The following is a 14,087-nucleotide window of genomic DNA, read 5'->3' as shown; positions in this document are numbered from 1 at the left end:
TGCAGGTAACTGAGGTAGTGAGGAAGCTCTAACTAGTTAAGGGAGAGAAGGGATATGCAGTGGTGAGTGAAATATTTAGCACTGGTAGCAAACTTGGGGATTTTGTTATAGCATGTCACAAGCTTAGCTTTTACTGAGGATTGAAGGTTTGTGAGTAGAGGGGCACCATAGTTTAGAGAAGGGAGTAAGTCCTTTATAGCATTTTCATTGCCTGTATGAAACATATTACTTTTATAATTTGTAATTTGTTTTCCCGACTTTCCTCTGTAATTAAATTCTGCCCAGTAAGACTACTGAGGCCAGCAAGGTGTACATGAATGAATGAATAAACAAACAAATAAATAAATACAATCTAAGTGTGTCTGTACAGTTATTACTTGAAGAACACACAATCCTTTCACTCTAATACTTGTCCAGTTGCTACAATCTCATCAACAGTCCCTTGGCAAACATTTATAGTGGGCAGCACAATGGCTTAGCAGTAGGATGTTTTCTTCAGAGCTCTGGGTTCAGTCCTGACCATCGGTTATTGGCTGTGTTCAGTTTTGCATGTTCTCTGTACATGTGCATGCATTTTCTCTCAGGACTCCAGTGTTGTCTCAATTCCCTAAAACATTCTGTTTGATTGGTGACAATAAAACAGTCAGGCTGAGGTTGAAAGTGTTCCAAGAATGACCAGCTCATTTGCCTGGTTAATAAATAAATTAAAATGATTAAATTAATCCATAAGTGATATGCAAAAACTTCCTCTGCCTGCTAAATATAATAAGTTAGCTCTGAATCATGTCTTACTTGCTGTTATGTAGCTCCCACCAGATGTATGTGATGTATAAATTATTTTTATTTTTTATTGTAAACACATTTCTGTTTTATTTACTGCATCATATTCTAATTAACTTGTACTAACTGTACTAATTATGAAACTATTTTTCTGAATACTATAATGAGACACTTAACAGTCCTGATGAACCCCAAAAACAAGGTAAATCCAAGTGACTTGAATCATCTATTCAGCAAACTGCAAACAATTAAACAATCGAGCATTGTAAATAAGTAATAGTTTATAGTATTGTATTACTAACATTATAGAACTGTATTACTAACATTATAGTACTGTATTACTAACATTATAGCACTGTATTACTAACATTATAGTACTGTATTACTAACATTATAGCACTGTATTACTAAGATTATAAGACTGTATTACTAACATTATAGCACTGTATTACTAACATTATAGTACTGTATTACTAACATTATAGCACTGTATTACTTGTATTACTAACATTATAGCACTGTATTACTAACATTATAGTACTGTATTACTAACATTATAGCACTGTATTACTAACATTATAGGACTGTACTACTAACATTATAGTACTGTATTACTAACATAGTTATAGACAGTAAATATGTAACAATAGAGCTATGCAGGACAGTGTGTTCTGAAATGCTCACACACGCACAGAAAAAATACCTTCAGGAAAACTGTTCTCAAAGTATCTGTATAGCCAACCATGTACTAATGTTGTCCGTTTAAAACACGACAATACCATTATTAGATTAATGAGTGGATACTTGAATCTAAATGATGCTATTAATTCAGGACAGGGAATTTAGCGAATATCCCCAAGTAATACAGCATTGAAGAAGAGCAAGTATCACTAATATTTCCTTCCTGAATTACTTACTAGTTTAGTATTTGACATTATGACATCACTGCCGCCAGTAAGTGCCTTTAGTTTTCATTGGCCTCATTTGTCCTTGGCGGTGCAGGGCTATTCTACTGCTGTTGAGCCATTTGAATAGTGAAAAATGCAGAGAGACAACAAGACTTCGCTCCTCCTACTGCATTTACTCACCCTGCCTAATATCACATCACTGTGCTTCAGTATAGTAATAACCCATGGTCACTCCGCTTTTAAGTGGACAACTTATTTGGAGACTGGAAATCCAGGGATGGATCTGTATGTGTTAGATGCCAGTTTGTTTTCCTCTTTTGTTGTAGTCCAGAATTTATCATGTTTTAAGTTATGTATTTCAAGGAAGATTCTTGTAACAGTAAAGTGACTGATCTGTTTCTCATCATTTTTCATAACCTGAATAGTTGTTGTCAGTAAAGGACTTTGTGGGTGATGGCAGCATCTGTCTCATGCTCTTACTGGTGTCAGTTTGCTGCAGGTCTCTATTAAAAGTGCCATTACCTTGTGTTACCTTCAGCATTTCTTGCCACTTAAACACATTAGTCTCTTACCAGCATTTTCTGGTTGCTAATGGTTCTTCTCATTTTGGCCTAATTTTCAATCGAGTATAAAAGTAGAATGCTGTATACCTAGAGGAAATTGCTATACGTTTTTTTGGTTGAGTTTGAAGGACAATGACATATCTACTTAAGTCTGTGGGTAAGTGTACCTGTGGTCATACCTATCAACTGTACAGATTTTTGCAGAATGTCCAGATTTTGTCCTCATATTTTTGGTCTGTTTTTCATATACTTGTGGTTTTCCGGCAAATTAGTGGTAAATCATTACAGATTGCAGTTAGAAAATAATGACAGACATTTGAGTTTCAGACTTCATATCCTTCAGAAAATTAATGCTAAAACCTGTTATTCTATTAACTTTCTAAATTTGTAAGAGCAATATTTAAAAATTGTCCCTAGTTTTGGGCCTTTGTCCCACATTTATTTACGGCTTTATTCAGATTTCTTGCTCTGAGGTTGAGAGGTATGCCTATCTCACAGCCTATCTGGACCTCGCAAAAGCCTTTGATACAATACCCCACTCAGGCATTATAGATAAGCTCACCAGCTTAAATATAAACCCCTATGTCACTAGATGGGTTGCAAACTGGCTCAAGGACAGAACCCACATGGTTAGAATTGCTGGAGCCATGTCAGACTCCAAACCAGTTACAAGTGGCGTCCCACAAGGCTCAGTCCTGGGACCTCTCTTGTTTGGTATATATTTCTCGGAGGTACAGGCCAACACGGAAGGACTGTGGCTGACCAAGTTCACAGATGACTGCAAACTGGGCGCCATAATCGACTCTCCAGCCGACACAAGCATCCTCCAAAAGGGCCTCATAGAAACAGACAACTGGTGCCAGAGCCATGGCCTCAAGCTATGTATAGTCATCCCCTTTGGCAAAAACAAAGTGCCCACAAATTACCACATAGGTGGTAATCCATTAAGTACAGAAGAAGTCATTAGGGACCTGGGGACCCAAGTTGATAGCAATCTCTCATTTGACAACCACGTGGCCAAAGTGGTTAGAAAAACATTTTATATAGCCCACCTAAGCATGAAGGGATTCACATCTAGATTAGGGGAGGTCATCGTGCCTCTTTACTCATCCCTCATCAGGCCCATAATCGAGTACAATGCCCCTTTTGGGATGTACCTTACCAAACACCTGCAGCAACTGGAAAGACCCCAAAAGTACCTCACCAAGAGGATCAAAGGGCTCAAACAGATGCCATATGCTGCCCTCCAGCTCTACTCAGTGGCATACCGCCTGCTCAGAGGTGACCTGTGCCAGGCCATGTCCAACCCGGAATAGGGACATGCTGCACCTCAAAAATCCAAATCCCAGAGACTTGAACCTCAGCACTGAAATAAATAGGACATGCTGGAGGGACAGATTCATAACCCAGAGGCTCCCTTCACTATGGAATAAAATCCCAGTCCAGGTTAGGCAGAGTCCCTCATTGACTCTCTTCAAGAGGAATCTTGATGAGTGGATGGGAGATCATAGGTTAGTATCACTTCTGTGTCACTGTTAGACAGAGGCACAGTATACTAACCTCGAAAAAGGGCATAGCAAAATTAATTTAAAATGGGTGGCGAAAGCCAAACATACTCTGGCTAGGCTTATAAATGCCCTAGGGCAGATAGCCTAGTATGAACCTATGAACCTATGAACCTATGGGGTAGACCTTGGAAGACTGCATGGTTTTGATCATTCTGAACACTGTGCAAAAGGTAAAAATATACTAAAATGGGATACCAGCTGCTCTGAAAACTTTTTTATTGCAAAATGTTACAGAAATTAAAAAAGAAGGAGGCTAAGAGGTGGAAACTCAGGAAGGAAATGAACCTGTAAAACAATATGAAACTTTTTTTTTTCAAAAATGCCTTAAAAGGTTAAGAAATGAAAAAGAGAGAGAAGAAAAGTTAGAAAACAAAAGTTAAATCAGTGCAAGCATATAGCGGAAAGCAACAGATTTGTAGTGCAAAGCGAGGAATATAAACTGAGATGTAGAGCCAGTTGCAACTCAAAAATGGTGGTATATCTGGCTAAGTGCCAAAGATGCCCGCGTTTTACGTGGGTAAGACGGAGCGGAGATTACGAGAAAGAATTTATGAGTATCAGTGTGCCATTATTAAGAAAAAACAGGATAATGCACTGGCCAAGCACATTTTCAGTCACATGGAACATAGTTTTAGGTTCTTAGTTATTGATCAAATACAAGAAAGCAAGAGGGGTGCTCCATTACCCCTGTTGTTAGAAGAATCAGAACTTAAATGGCAGATCAGGTTAAATGTGTATACATTCCCAGGTTTGAATGAATCATGTTCAATAAGCAGTGTTTTAAAATTAAAAAGCTTGCAGAGATGAGTTGGTTGTGAGCCTATTAGTGCAATATAGATTAATATAACAAAAAACTTTTTAACACCGTAAGACTACAGTATTACACTTAGTATTGACTGTAGTCATGCAATTTTTATTAGAATTAACACACATTCATTAATTATGCATTTATTACTGGTGTACTTCCTTGTTAGTAGAATTATGTTTGTTTCAGTTTCTTATAAGTAATGTATGGTTTTTAGGATAATATGTGGTATCATACTTTGTGAGTAGTTTTATTGATTTTATACTCAATATAAGTAAGTCATGAAATAATATGTTATTTTTGTGGGTTTGTTAGTGAGAATTTACAAGCTTACAGGTCTGCGATTTGGAATTGTAAATTTACTTTTGCTTTGGGAGGAGGGTGGAGTTAACTTGTTGAATGGTGGTTGTATCCTTGGATACCTACTGTTAAAACATCTAATTGTCTGTTAAATTGATTATTTCTACTAATTAGGTAATTGAATTTATTTGAATTCTTTTTTATAAAGAGCGGTTGAAGTTTTTAAATGTGTTTCTGAGGAAGTCTGCATATGTTGCAGACGAAAAGCACTTTAAAGTACTACATTAAACTTTCAACACTCGGTGTAGTTTGTTGGATTTCCTTTTGGCTCCGTTAGGTCCAGCTTTGTGGATTTATTAGTGTGGAAGGCATGGTCTCTTCAAAAGCAGTAGTTATTAGTGATGTTTCAACAGAGATTGGTCCTAGGACCACCTTTCTTTCGTATTTACTTCTCTGATGTCGTCTGACATTAAAGTCATGTGGCTGACCAAGTTTGGAGATGACTGCAAACCTGGAGCAGTCATTAACTCACTACCTGACTTCTACATTTCTTTCCACTGTTGTTAGGAAACCCTTTTTATCTTACCAGACCAATCACAGCGGTATTTCTCCCAGATATAGGAAGTTATCCCTTTCTACTCCTCCCTTATCAGGCTCATAATATAGTATAATGGCCATTTTAGTATGTGCCTGTCTAAACATATGACCCAGCTTGAGAGACAGTGGCATTTCCTTACTAAGATAAACAAGGGTGTGACTTTTTTGAGCTACTCACACCAAATTAAAGTGCTCTGTCTTTCTCACCCATTTCTGTTTCTTAAAGACTCCTAAGAGCTGACCTTTGTCTATCCCACAAAGCCTCAAACAATCCAGGCCTATGCAGCCTCCTGCACATCCACAAAACTAATAACACCCCCAACACCCACTCAAGAGATCTTAACTTCCACTGAAACGTAAATAGGATTATCTGCTGAGATAGATACATATCATAGAAAATCATTCTTTTATGGAATAGATTTCTTTTGGATGTAAAGCAAAGCAGCTTCCTTACCAACTTTAAGCAGGATTAATGATGACTGCCTGAAGGCAGTTTTAGTGAATGTAAAAATTTCAAAAACATATTCACCTTCAGTGAACATCCTGAGGATTTTTTTCCAGTAAGGCAAACACCCCTGCCCCAATTTGGGGAGAACCCCCCCCACACACACACAAACACACACGTATATATATATATATATATATATATATATATATATATATATATATACACACACACACACACTAACTCCAAGGTCTTACAACAGTGGAGGAGAAAACTAAGACACTGTCACTGAATGTAGTTTCATCAAGCTTGCTTCGATCATTTTACGTTCGCTAAAACTGCCTTCGGTGAACTGATGTGCTCCCTTTTAAATGTAACTTGGATGAATAAATGGGCAATCATAAATACACCCTAAATGTGACCCCTCAAGCCTTCATTGAAAAGGGTCAAAACTACATATAAATGAGTCATGTTAATGGGTATCTACAATTTGAGGTATTGTGTCTTGTGTACTAATGGTCCTCTGGGTCAACAGACTAGTACTGACCTGGATGAAGCCAAAGTATTCAAAAACAAAGTTTACAAACCAAGAAGAAAAATACATTACTGTAGAGACTCCAATTCACAGTTCCAGCAGGAAACAATCTAAAAAAACACTCAAAAGTTGTTGAAATGTTTACTTTTAGTGCTTTCATTTTAATAAATGCAAAACTTCTTGAGATAAAACAGCAAAAATCCAAACACATTTGAAATGTAGCTTATATAACAACCTAGGTCACATGAGAACATAGTCGTCTTTCATTCATGAAATTTAAAGCTATACACCTCTATCAAAATTTTTACCCCATAGCTTAAATTACATAGTGTTCCATGGATAGTAAGCATTGCAAAAATATGTTACCTAAACTTAGTTTAACATAACAAACCATAGACAAATCATAAAAGACATAATAAAAGTATAAAAAAAATAAAAAACATAAAACCCAAAATTTTGTGTTATCATACAACAAAAAGATTCAAAGAAATATCCAAAAAATATTGATATAGAAAGCAAGATATAGTAATAAGGAACTATAAGAAGAGAATTGAAAAATAACCTACATTTTTTTTATTTTATATTTTTTAATGCATTAAGTTTAAGTAAACAACCAATGTAGGTGTGATCATTAAGTCTGGGCCAGCTGTTAGCATGGAGAGTAAGTTGCCAAAATAGCTCATGTTTTTCTAGATACAGCTGCCACAGACCACTACATTCATCTTGTGTTATTTTCTCAATGATCACAAATTTGAAAAAAATGACCCGGAACATCTGCAACATGTTTGGCTAAAGCATTTGTTCCCTTGTTAATTCTGATGCCGTTTATATGTTCAAAGACGGATCTACTTCAGTAGATCTAACTTTTACAAGTTCGAACCACATACGGCCGAGACAATATGTTCAAACTTGTAAAAGTTCGAACACTGAAGTAAAAAGAAAAAAACAACAAAAAACAAAACTAAATGACTGTAGCAGGGCAGGGGGGCTACACTGCCCTGTACCCCCCACATGGGGAAGCCCCCCCCCCTACTTAAATATACCAACTCTGAGATCGCACTGCATTGCAGAAATGGGAAATCTTCCCATTCCACACTGTATGGAGATCTCCATTCAGTCTGATCGAACTTTTACAAGTTCGAACATATGGTCTCGGCCATATGAGGTTCGAACATGTAAAAGTTCGATCTACTGAAGGGGACCCATTCGAAGACATGGTCTTTTAATTTACATTTGGTTTTACCAATGTAAAATGCTAGACAGTTTTGGCACAGAGCAATGCATACAACACCACTAGTGAGACAATTAAATGAGCCTTTTAATTTGAAAGCCTGGTTACCGACCTTGAATTCTTCACATACCACTATAAATTTGCAAATAGAACAGAAGCCACATTTTACCAGTTTACAATTGTTTGTGGGGAAAACAATTCCCAGTACCAAAATATTCCACTATTTTCTTTAAGTTGTGGCCACGCTTATACACTACATTTGGTCTGTCACCCACCTTATTCAGCATATTTGTGTCTTCTTTCAACAGAGCCCAGTTCTTCTCCAAAATTCTCTTTATGTCTCTGCTATCCACACTGTATGGAGTAATAAAGACAGCACTGAAATTCAGGCCTGTAGAAAGTATGCCCTGCTTCGAGTATGGGAGAAGAGGAAAGAGGTGGTTCTATTGTGGAATGCTGAAAAGTGATATGAGTTATGCTGGGCTCATCTTGGATAATAGGTGTAAAAAATGCCTCTCATGTTTGTTGATGACTTCATACATCAACTCATTGACCAGATTAGATGGATAATCTCTGGCCTGGAACATGGACCTGATGTGTTCACATTTGTCCAGAAAATCTTCTCATTGTGTTACCATGTGCAGCTCTTACGAACTGACCCTTGACCACTGTATGTTTCTGATGAAAGGGGTGGGAGCTGGAATGGTGTAAATAGGTATTCAAAAAAGTTTGTTTGCAGTGAATTTTAGATAGAAATCTTTTTTGCTGGACATCCTTGGTCAAGGAGATGTCCAAATAAGCAATAGTGGAAACATTGGTTTCAAAGGTGAATTTAAGGAAATCAGTTGTTGAATTTTGAGAAATTGTTTAAATCTGTTTCCCTTGTAAGAAAAGTATCATCCAAATAGCGTGTATACATTTTACAGAAGTTCATGTATTCTGACTTGAAAAGGTATTTTTCTTCCCATTTCAACATAACAATATTTTTCACAAGCCCACCACACGCAGAACCCAAGCGGATAAGAAAAATCTTTCGAGACTTAGGTGACACATTCAAATATAAATTGACCATAAGTAATTAACCAATCAGCAACATTTGAATAGATCAATTAAGTAATTTACAATTGACAAGCCACTAAACTTGAATGGGATTAAGAAATTAAATATGTATTGTGTCATTAATTCTGTATTAAGACTAAATGGAAAAACAGTATTACACTTAAATGTAAGAAATGTTTCAAATTTGTCTAAAGCATGTTTCTTGCCTCAGGGCTCTTAACACACAAAATATAAAACAATTTAAACGTCCCTGATAGTGAATCCATTGTAACCAAGAGAACTAAGTGATTTTTTTATACATCCCTTTCATCATTCTGCATATTTGCCTTATATACCCTTTTGGATCTGAACATGAATATAAAAATGACATTAACTATACATACAATAGTAAGAAATCACATTTTTTTATTCATGACTAGTGAATTACTACTGTGAACAAGCCTATATACACTGCTATCTAGCACAGGCAGATATTTCCTGCCATCCAGACACTTGTTTTGATGGACAAATATTATATTAACAATATTTTCCCCAAATTCAAGGACATCACGCATGAAAAACTGGGTCTTTGAGGCAACAAGAAGGGCAACTGAACATCTGACTGTTGAGTGTGCTGATTTTTCAGAATTAATTCCCTGATACCTGGAAGGCAAACAGCATAAGTTTATGTGTGAAATAGGCTATTAATAATCTCTTAAATGGGTCATTGAGTTTTCAGGTCTTAAAGGAATGCCAAACCAAAAAGAACTGTAGCTACTCCACCAAAGGCTGCCTGCCCATAAAGATTCCAAAGGAAAGAAGAAAAAAGCAGGTAATGGCCACCACGCTGAACAGCTTCAAAGCTTTTATTTAAAACACAATTAAAAACACAGGAATGAGCACTTTCGGGACCAAGCCCTTCTTCAGATACAAAACTCAACTGAAACTGCAGTTTTTATATAGCTCTTCAGTTAACGTTCAGTACAGCACCCTCCATTTCTTTAGTGCAGGTCTTAAAGGTACAACCCCATTTAAACCTGGGGTTTTGTATGCTGCTAGCTCAATGATCCATTTAGTTTAATTCAACTCTGTCTCATTAATCATTTCACCTCCACTTTTGTTTTTATTTACACATTTTATAACCATAAACTTAAACTTATGATTTTCATACCTAGAAATGTGCTGGAAAAGTGCATTATGTTCATGTTTTAATCTTACGGAGGACAAATGATTCAAAATTCTGTTTTTCAGAATGGAGTTAGTTTTTCCTACATAGAATGAGTTGCAATCCTGGCAGACAGCCAAGTAAACAACATTCTTTGTTCTACAATCTGCATACAAATCAAAACAGTATATTGTTTTCCAGATAGAGTGTGTACATAGAATTCTGCCTCCACAATGTACTCACATGCTTTGCAATTTCTGCACTTTCGTGTACCTCTACATTGTGAAAAAATTATTCCTACTTTTTTCTGTCTTCCCTTCATGACATAATAAATCCTTCAGATTTTTATTTCTTCTAAAGCCAAAAACTGTTTTTTCTCCCACTACCTTGGTTATTTTTTCATCCGTCAGAAAAACATTCCAGTTCTGTTTTATTATTTTTATTTATTTTTATTTTTTTATTTTACATTTGTTAACCGGGAGAGTCCGACTGGATACATGTCCATTTTCAGCGGAGGCCCGGGGAGAAAAGCTCCAGGTACATAACAGACATATGAACATTGTTAATGCAAAAAAAGGAAGATAGTTGAGTTCTAAATACAATATAAAGATACATCATATCTTGGGAAAAAAAACAATAGCAGCATATAAAAAAAAACATAGGTCAGTTACAAAGGCGAGGCGCCTTGTTAAAAAGCGGTTAAGGATAGTGAGGTAAGAGAAGGGTAAATGATAGTGGTTAATCAGGTTTGGAACAGGGACATTGCCAGAGAGTATTGAGATGGGGTTTAAGCTTTTTTTTGAATTGTAGGAGTGAGGGTTCTGAGGTGAGCATGGTCGGTAGGGAGTTCCACATTTTACCTACAAAGTTTGAGAATAGAGAATCCCCAGCAGAATTATTGGCTTTGGTAGTTTGAGCTAAGATCTTATTGGAGGAGCGTAAAGATTGCAGGTTAATATAGGGGTGAATGATGTTTTTCAGAGCTGGTGTTTTCTCTGGGTGATACAGTATCTGGTGAGCCGTTTTGAGTTGGTTGAAATGGAGTTGGCTGGAAAACTCTAACCACCCTAGTTGCTTCAAGTTAGTGCAGTGGTGCGTTCTAAAGGTGGAATTTGTGGCAAATCTAGCTATGTGATTGTAACAAGAAGCAAGTTTGTTAAGGGTTGTCTTGTTTAGGTTTGTAAAGAGGGGGGAGGCATAGAAAAGAGTTGATAGTAGGTGTGTGCTGGCAATTGTAATTTTAGCGTGAGGAGTGAGAAAGTGTTTTACTTTATAGAGAGAGCCAAGCTTTTTATTGACGGTTTTGATGGTAAGATTGAAATGGGTGTCAAATTTAAGGGAGTTATCAATGGTAACACCTAATAGCTTTGTGTGAGCTTCTGGTGATATAGTGATTCCATTGGAGGATGTAATAGATAATATATTATTCCTATTTGTTAACATTAGCCTCACATTATCCATCTGTGAGGCTCTAAACTGAGCAGGTGTTCCATCCTGTTGTGTATGGGAGAATCAAGGCCTAGACCTTAGCAAACAATACAGAAGTAATAGGTCTAGGCCTTGGTTCTCCCTTAGACAACAGGATGGAACACCAGTTCAGTCTAGAGCCTCACAGAATTGGAATGTTTTGCTGACGGATGAAAAAATAGCCAAGGTAGTGGGAGAAAAAACAGTTTTTGGCTTTAGAAGAAATAAAAATCTGAAGGATTTATTATGTCATGAAAGGAAGACAGAAAAAAATAGGAATAATTTTACACAACGTACTTGCATACGAAAGTGCAGAAATTGCAAAGCAGTTTAATTTCAGTTTTGTATCTGAAGAAGGGTTGGTCCCGAAAGCGCTCATTCCTATGTTTTTAATTGTGTTTTAAATAAAAGTTTTGAAGGTCTTAAAGGAATGTTGTAAAGAAAATGGGGTTATCTGCCTGTTTTATATGTAATGGAAAATTATTCCAGATGTGTGGGAAGCACTGATTTACTAATCAACAGTGGAGAAAAAAGGCAAACTTCCTCCAGTGTGTCTTTTTAATTTGTGATAGAAATTCAAGTCTAAGTTTGACTGTTTTTGGAGGCATTTGTCTTATGGGATATTTATTAATCAAGGAGGGCTGGATCATTAACAGTATGGATAGCAAGACATAAATCATCATCAAGCCTGGCTTACTAATTGATGCTGTTTAGTTAGGTTATCTTTTTAGTGAGGCACCTCTTTTTATTTCCAGTTATGTTATGTGTTTGGGTGGATAGATAGTAAAGGAGGCTTTGTATTCTATAACTGGTCTTATCAGAGCACAGATTAGATAAGCGATAACTTCTTTTGACCTGGTTGAGATGCCTTTAGTTACTAATTAGGCTAGACATAATGATTTCCAGACTAGTGTTGCTACATAGTCGTCAGAGGAAGCTGAGATCTCTGACAACAATATCAGTCTGGACTGGGGTGCTATCTATACTGTAAGCTGCTGTCAAGATTCATTTACCAAAGGTGACAATGTTTCCTTTTTTATATAATTTAACCCCATTTCTTGTACATCATTGATTGGCACACTTTAGCCTTCACAGTAGTAACATGGTATCAGGTATGGAACAAATGACAAAACTAAGGTTGCAGTCATTGTCAAGTTTAGTTAGCCATATGTCTGGTTTAGAAACTTGGAGATTCAGGACGTACCCACTGAACAGAAGGGGTCCTGGTACTGAACTTTAAGGAATGTCATTAGTCACCTTTTTTGTTTTCTGAGGTGGCATCTGCTATTTTAACTGTGTGGGTTTTATCTGTCAGCCACTTTAGGCCTATAAACTTATTTACAACTTCAACATGGGGAATAGTGCTAAATACCCTGGCCAGATTCAGGTACACTGTATGAACTGCTAGGCTGCTATCTATGGCTTCTGTGACTTTCTCAAAGAAGTCTACTAAATTACATATTTATTTATTTAACATTTTGTTGACTGGGATAGTCCGACTAGGACACATCCTATTTTCAGTAGAGGCCCGGTGAGAAATGCTCCAGATATGTATATTATATGTATATCAGTATTATATGTGTATATTATATATATATATATATATATATATATATATATATATATATATATATATATATATATATATATATATATGGATTTAGGACTGTTGAATGAAAGTTCAACAGTCCGAATCCAAAATCATCGAATGCACTTTAATGAAAGCGCTTTTACCGAAGCCATCAAAAGTCTGTCCAAAAAAAAAGGAAAAACAACAAAAAGGTGTTTATGCAGGGGGCTACAACCCCCTGCACCCCCATGTGGGGGGGCTGTACCCCCCACAACCCCCCTAATTCAATATTCTCACTCCGAGATGCACTACAGTGGGGAAAAGGAAAAAAATTCCCTTACCCGCACCGTAGTAAACTCTCCACAACAGTCATTCCCCACAACTCCCTCTGGCTGCAGGCATACATATGCAAAAGTGCTTTTTCGGTTAAAAGCACTTTCACATAAATATACCCTGCCATTAAGCCTTCGGTGAAAAGCACCGTCGAGCATCAGTCCTAGACCAATAGATATATATATATGGAATCACTACTTAATACCGAAAGTACACAATCCCGAAGCCCACAATACCGAGACTATAATCCCTAAACCCCACATTACCGACATGTTAAAAGCGCGAAATTCAAAATCGCGAAAGTACTACATACATACAGCACACACACAAACATATACACAGCCTCACCCCATAACCAAACAAACCACCCTACACTAAAGATAAGCAGGGGGGCTTCGCCCCCTGCACTCCCCCATGTGGGGGGCTTTGCCCCCCACACCCCCCACTTTAATATTCCAACTCCGAGATCGCACAGACATACACACAAGGCAAACGCACACCCACACATTATAGCCCCTCACACACACACACTAAAGCCCCTCACAAACACACATACACACACATACTTACCTGAACCGCAACAACAGAAGTGCTAACTCAAAATCCCTTACCATCGGGATTTTGAATTTCGTGCTTCTGGTCTTGTGCGGTTTTTCTACATGGTCTCAAGCTTTTGAAATTTGAGATTTCAAAAGTTCGAGATCTAGTAGTGTTCCCATATATTTATATGTATTATACATGAATTCCCTTTCACAAAACCATATCATTGTGAGTGAAGGGCA

The sequence above is a fragment of the Protopterus annectens genome, chromosome 1.part2 (genome assembly GCF_019279795.1).
Source record: "Protopterus annectens isolate FY-2018-M chromosome 1.part2, PAN1.0, whole genome shotgun sequence".
In the NCBI taxonomy this organism is placed as follows: domain Eukaryota; kingdom Metazoa; phylum Chordata; order Ceratodontiformes; family Protopteridae; genus Protopterus; species Protopterus annectens.
The sequence above is the reverse complement of the archived record's forward strand: the minus strand, read 5'-3'. Positions refer to the sequence as shown.